Genomic DNA, 7,753 nt, shown 5'->3' on the forward strand with positions numbered 1-7,753 from the left:
TTCAGAATGTGTCCTGTATCAGAGCTCCCCCTTCAGGAGCAACACCGAACTGCACCTCCTCAGTATTCTTGACTAATGAAACCCTCAAGGGGTAAGATTTACCACAGTTCGACTGGATATTAACTAGGCTATTAGCTACTTGTAGTATGATTAGTGGTATCTAACTAGTATTAAAATGAAAAATAACATTTCGACAGTAAATACTTCATAGAACACTACACGAAACCCATATAAAATACTAGGCTAACGTTAGTTTATAGTAAAAACCACAGCGTTTTTTCGTATAACCATAGTAATATAAACAGTACTACTGAGTAGAAGGTATAGTATACTACAATAAATCACATACTGGCGTAAAAACTAACAGGCTAATTATTAGTTTATCAGCTAAAACTAGGCTACATGCTGACTAGCATTCAGTGTTGTAAATACATTACTCTTTACTTTAGTAGTGACCAACTTGATGTCTAAATGTTATAAAAACATACTAAAAATACAAATTAATTGATGTTAGTTGATAACTACATCAAGTTGACATACATTGGTGTTAAATAAACACCTCAAAAATCTGTCAATACGATGTCGTTCCTATATTGTATCATGCTTTGTGTCATCTTGCAGGTCAAAATGGATTCAACGTGTGGATGTTGAATAGACGTCAGGTTTTTGACATCAAAACGGTTTGTATTGTTTAACTTTTTTTTTTTTTACATCATGCTTCATTTCCTTTTAATGTTGATGTTTTGACCTCAAGGTGCCCGTTTGTTCAAAAAGGCTATGCTATAAAAATGCAATAAAAAGATAGCATAGTAGCTATGAATCAGTATTTGTTGATGAGAGAATGTAATTATTAGTTTATCAACTAATAATAGGCTACATTAGGATGCTGTAGCATTAAAGTGTTGTACTGTACATTTAATTTAGTATCCCACAGTGACCAACTTGATCTCAAAATGATATCAAAAACACGCTAAAAATGCTAATCAATTTGATGTCAGTTGAAAACGACATCAAGTTGACATGAATTGGCGTCAAATAAACACCTCAAAAATCGATTACAGGACTGTCAATAGGATGTCGTTTTGGCAACAAGTTTACATCGATTTTATCGACGCAAAATCCAGTGTAAATCTGTCATCTGTAATTGAATCTTTCAGGTGAGTAAAGCTTTTCTAATATTGCAATAATCTTTGTGTCATTATCTTGCTAGTCAAAATGGCATCAATGTGTGGATGTCGAATGAACGTCAATTGTTTGACGTTTTTTGACGTCATGCTTGATTTCCATTTGATGTTGGTGTTTTAACCTCAAGGTGGATGGTCCAAAAAGACTATGCTAAAAAATGCTATAAAAATATAGCATAGCAGCTATAAATCAGTTTTCGTTCATGAGGGAATGTAATTATAAGTTTATCAGCTAATACTAGGCTACATTAGGATGCTGTAGCATTAAAGTGTTGTACTATACATTATAATACGCTTTATTTTGTCCCAGTGACCAACTTGAGGTCAAAAAAATATCAAAAACACGCCACAAATGCTAATTAATTGATGTTGGTTGATATCGACATTAAGTTGACATACATTAGCATCAAATAAACACCTCAAAAATCGATAACAAGACTATCAATAATATGTCGTTTTGGCATCATGTTTAACATTGATAGTTTCGACGCAAAATCCAGTGTAAATCTGTCATCTGAAATTGAAACATTCAGGTGAATAAACTTTTCTTATATTGTAATACTCCTTTCGCCGGTTTCACAAACGAGGTTTAAGGCTAGTCGAGATTAAATTGCATGTTTCAGCTGTCTCAACTCAACATAACTTGCAGTGAGATGTCTTAAAATATGTCAGTGTCTTTTTTGTGTCCAGGTGCACACCAGTAATATATTTTTCTAAGGTTATTTTTATAAATGTGGCTTAATTAGCCTAATTTAACTAAGCCTTAGTCTTGGCTTAATCTAAGCCTTGTTTGTGAAACTGGGCCATTGTGTGATAATCTTGCTGGGCATCAAGGTGTGGATGTTGAATGAACGTGAAAGTTTGGACATCAAACTGATTAGCATTTTATCATATTTTTGTTATGTGATGCTTGATGTCATTTTGATGTTGATGTTTTGTTATCAAGTTGCACGTTGGGATGCTTCAAAAAGGCTGTTTCTCAATTCCAAGAACGCAGAGAACGGACTTGCGTTCTTGTGGAGACCGGTCTTGCCAGGTGTCCTCGGAAGAACGAACTCGGGAGACCACGAGAACAGAGAACGCGTCCTGTGAGAAATGAGATGCTGCGTTCTTCCTGATGGTCACATGACCTTGACGTGTTTATTAATATAAAATTATTCAAACATTACAGCCTTCATACACACTTTATTGTTTTTCCCCACTTCAAAATATATACTCTGCATAAAAACATTATAAATATACGTTGCACAGTATAAATAAAACAGATTTCAATTCGAAATTCAGCAAATAAACACCCTTAATGCGTTTATTCCTATATTAAGATTTTCATGGTGATGTTTATATTCACCGTTTCATTAAGGGAAACTCCTGAGATAGATAAATAATGAATCTAAATAAAATGCTGCGCTTTCCACCTCCGGTCGCAATGACTTCTGGGACTTCCAGAGCGAGATCAGTGTTTAATTGTGCATCGGTGCGTCCTCGATATCAAGAACACATCCGCGAAGTTTTACTCGTCCTCCGTTCTTGCAGTCTTGAGTGTTGGAACTGAACTTTGGCAGCTGATGATGACGTTACACGAAGACGCAAGACCAATGAAGAACGCATATTGAGAAACAGCCAAAGACTATACTATTACTATAGTCCAGTGGTCTCAAACTCAGTTCCTGGAGGGCCACAGCTCTGCATAGTCTCCAACTCACACCTGCTAAATACTCTCTAGTACTCTTGAACACCAGTTGGATCAGCTGTGTTTGATTAGGGTTGGACCAAAGCTGTGCAGAGCTGCGGCCCTCCAAGAATTGTGTTTGAGAGTTCGAGTATTAGTCTAATACTAATTTTTAATGATTGATCACTTCACACACCTTGCAGCTATAAGTTTTAGTTGGAAATATTATAATATTGAAGCACTCTTTGATTGAGCTGAATGCTCCTTATAAGAATTTCTGCATTTATATCGTGGCTGCGCATGAGAACATGCACCAACTAGACTTTTAAATCTTATACATTTCTACACATACATACAGTACACTGTGATATTATTCTAGACGACAGGCACTTTTTCAAATTGCTTTTCAATGTCTTCAAACAGCCTTAATGTCACAGTAGAGAGAAATTGAGAAGTTGGACTCCCCCAGTCTGTCCGTTCTCTAGAAATTCACTATTTATAATGTCATCTTATCTGGCTTGCTCTGAGGACTGCACTGTGAGTGCACTTGTGCTTTCTTTTGTTAGGGTGAGTTGGCAATTTCCTGTGAGATGGAGCCACTGCAGTCTTGCGTCTCTCTCTCTGATAACGTCTGTGACATGAACTGCTGTTAGCATCAGCACGCAGAGCTGGACTAGTGCTGATGGGGACTTGTCATAAAACGCCTCCAGCCCTCACACACACACACACACACACACACTGCAGACCATCAGCATGCAGGCCAGTCCACAGAGCTGTGACCTGCTGATGGGACGCCAGAGCAGAATGCTGTAGTGCTCTTATACTGCAGAATGCTTTACACTGTGTAGAGTATGCAAACAATCTGTTATGCGTGAAAGAAAGCAACAACATTTCATCAAAGTTGCCCTAAAACTATTGATCAACACCTATTCTTGTCTGAGGACAATTCTTTATTTCAAATGTTCACTACTTTTTGACATAAATTGATTATGTTTCCATCTCCATCGCTGTAGGTTTGAATCTATAGTGTTTCTCTGAGCACTGACGTCTGGTTTAGTCAGATACAGAAGTCAAACATCACACAGAGCATAAAATAGTTTAGACAAGTTTAACACAAGCAAAACTATTTTACTGGGAGAAATATAAAATATATTTAATTGATAAAAACTTGTGCTGGACTTTATAGTCTCTAAGTTCAAATATTTAAGCATTTTATTATGGGTCGGGTGTATTTTTTTTTTCAATAACCAAAAATACATTGTTTGAGTCCCATTTACTGATTTTCATTTCATGCAAAAAATCGAACATTAAGTAAAGATCATGTTCAATTAAGGTATATTGTAAATTTCTTACTGTATATAGATGAAAACTAACATTTGAATTAGTATTATGCAGTGTAAAGAACTGAATTTTACAACTTTAGAGGTTATTTGTGTGCATTTTGTTATTTATATAAGTTAAATTCAGTATTATTCGCCCCCCTTCGAATTTTCTTTTCTTTTTTTTAAATATTTCCCAAATGATGTTTAACGGATTCAGGAAATTTTCACAGTATTTCTGATAATATTTTTTTCTTCTGGAGAAAGTCCTATTTGTTTTATTTCGGCTAGAATAAAAGCAGTTTTTAATTTTTTAAAAATCATTTTAAGGCCAAATTATTAGCCCCTTTAAGCTATATTTTTTTTTGATAGTTTACAGAACAAACCATCGTTATACAATAACTTGCATAATTACCCTAACCTGCCTAGTTACCCTAATTAACCTAGTTAAGCCTTTTAATGTCACTGTAAGCTGTATACAGTTGAAGTCAGAATTATTTTAACCCCTTAGAGTTTTTTTATTACTTTTTATTTCCCAAATGATGTTTAACAGAGCAAGGAAATTTTCACAGTATGTCTGATAATATTTTTTTCTTCTGGAGAAAGTCTTATTTGTTTTATTTCGGCTAGAATAAAAGCAGCTTTTATTCTTTAAACAACATTTTAAAGACTAAATTGTTAGCCCCTTTAAGCAATTTTTTTTTTTTTTTGATAATCTACAGAACAAACCATCGTTATACAATAACTTGCCTACACCTGCCTAGTTAACCTAATTAGTTAAGCCTTTAAATGTCACTTTAAGCTGTGCAGAAGTGTTTTGAAGAATATCCAGTCAAATATTATTTACTGTCATCATGGCAAAGATAAAATAAATCAGTTATGAGAAAGGAGTTGTTTAAACTATTATGTTTAGAAATGTGTTGAAGAAATCTGCTCTCCATTAAACAGAAATTAGGGAAAAAATAAACAGGGGGGCGAATAATTCTGACTTCAGCTGTATATCTAAAACATTGGATTTGTTTAGACTACTCTGCCTAAAATAATTACATACATACTTGTCTGATTTTGGAATATAAAAGATTTTCTGGCACCTTTAACTGAACTGAATCAACACTTAAATGACTCAAGCTGCTAATGACACTGTAATAGATTTCTCTCACATGTGAAGATTTGCATCACTGATTCTGTTATTTTTCATTTTAATACCGTGAAGCTGCTCTAAATCAATCTGTATTGTCTAACGCACCAAATAAGTGAAGTTTCACAAACTAATTTCAAGAGGAGCACGTGATATGACTGTGCACTGCTGGCTACTCATCTGTAATCAGTAATAATCCAATCAGAATGATCCTAGCTTAATATAAATGGATCACTTTCTCCTCTTCTTTTTGGAAGAATCCCCCCCTTCCACCCCATCTCCTTCTTTTTCTCCCCTTCTAAAGGGGGAGCGATCGAGACCTACCTGATCTCGGATCCCCTGATATGCTTATTTACCAACGGGATCCCTGGGCTCAAATATCTCCGAGCTCAGGGTTCTCTCCCGGGACAGCATGCCAAACCTGCTATAAATGCCAAGCATATCTAAGTGGGAACTCTTGAAATGGAAGTGGCGAAAAACAAAAATTTGACTGCAATCACTATTGTTCATGCTCACTTTGGACGTTCAGAGCATTCCCAATGAAAAGTACTATAGTGTTTTTGAAGCATACTTGTATTAATCTGTCCCTATAATACAATATAGTGATATAATCAAATAACAAATAGGCTACTGTACTTTGTGTATAGGTAATATTAAACAACAATTCACCACAATGGAGTAAAAACTCAAATACTACTAGTATTTATTACAGTTTATCAGCTCGGTGTTGTTAGTACTACAGTATCCTGTAGCATTCTTTAAAAAAAAGAGTTGTAAATACCATACTGTAGAAATTATTATAATGCGATTCAAAAACACTACAGCGTTTATATAGGGAGACCTATATAACACAATTTTTCTTTAGCACCAAAAACCTTTTTTTTTAGCTGCATGACTAAAACTTTTAGGCAAAGTACCCACAGTTGTCTACTACAAATGTAAACTATTAAAATTTCTTAAACTATATCACATCCTTTGTGAGATGATGACAAATACAAGGTGGTCATTTGTTACAAGTTACCCCACTACTAAGTGGGTTGTAACATACTGGGGAAAGTTAACAGGTAAACAAAATGCTACTTTAGTGTACTACAAGGGATATGCCACAACAACAGTTTTATTGTGAATAAATGACTGCAACAATACAATAAATGTGACTATTGCAAGTGTATGTGCATCGTGTGTGTGTTTAAGCTATATATAAGATATAATTGGAGTATATTTTTGCAGATTTTATTTTCCTGTTTGTTGTTTCTTTGGTACTTTTTATTACTATTTTTTTGTTAGCACTTGTAAATATCCTCACTGTGGATGGACTTTTGGCACTGTAAATAAATATCACCTTGCACGACAGTGCTTTGCGAGTAAGCCATCATTTTTTTTTTTACGAACTCACATTTCTTCCCCCTTGAAGAGGAGTTGGTGGGCTCGTTTTCATCACAATGCACATTTGCGTTTGTGTGTGTGTAAGTCAATTCTGGTCTGAGAGGTGGGGGGACTAAATCTGAGTGATGGTGAAACTGTTGTGGAATGTTGGTGATCGTTTTAGAAATGTGCAGCAATTTTGAGTAATTGTGTGCAGAAAGGCCTAAATTTGAAAAAAAACTTTTTTCGACTCTCGAGGGAAAATTATAGCATGAAGTAAAGTGCTATATCTAAAAAAAAAAGTGAGGGGGACATGACCCCCCTGTCCCCCCTGGGAATTGTGCCACTGGTGTAAGTGTTTGTATACTTTCAAAACGCGTGTTTCAACCTACCCCGCCAATCATCTATTGTTTAGCTAGCTGCATAGATATATACACTAGATGTCGCCTGGCCTATTGTTGTCTATTGTATGGAATGCGTCAATAGCGCCGCCATCTTGCTACAGGGTAGCGCTCCTTTGAAATGAATGCGGGACGAAGGTACAGTGGAGGACTGTGGCCATCCAAAGCCACAGATATACACATATCTATGATCGGGAGTTTTCCTGGATGTTAGTATTAATTTTTTTTTCTAATTACGAAAATTATAATTTTTCATCACTTTTCTACATTGATGGATCAGTGACCGCACGGGCATTCCTGACAAAAAGCTTGTGTTTGTGTGTACAGAAATGTACTATTCACCCTCCCTGTTAAATGTGATCTAATCATGTCCTGAAACACAGCTCCTCTCCTGCTTTCACTGCTCATACTGACGGAGGGAGCGATTCGTTTGTGAATGAATCCCCCGAACGACTCTTTCACTAGCCGACAATAATACAAGTTTCTGGCAGCGCAGCATCTCGTTGTCATATTTCTTTTGCATTGTTTGCTAATTTCATTCAACAAAACTAGCATAAGCCGAGTGTTTAGTGCGAGTTGGAGCTGCTTTGCCTTATGGTGAATGCAGTAAGTGACTGTTATCATCAATAACGTTACCTGTTTAGCACAAAAGTTCAGAACATACAAAAACAGAAAAA

Source organism: Danio rerio, chromosome 9 (genome assembly GCF_052040795.2).
Source record: "Danio rerio strain M-AB ecotype USA chromosome 9, GRCz13ab, whole genome shotgun sequence".
Classification (NCBI taxonomy): domain Eukaryota; kingdom Metazoa; phylum Chordata; class Actinopteri; order Cypriniformes; family Danionidae; genus Danio; species Danio rerio.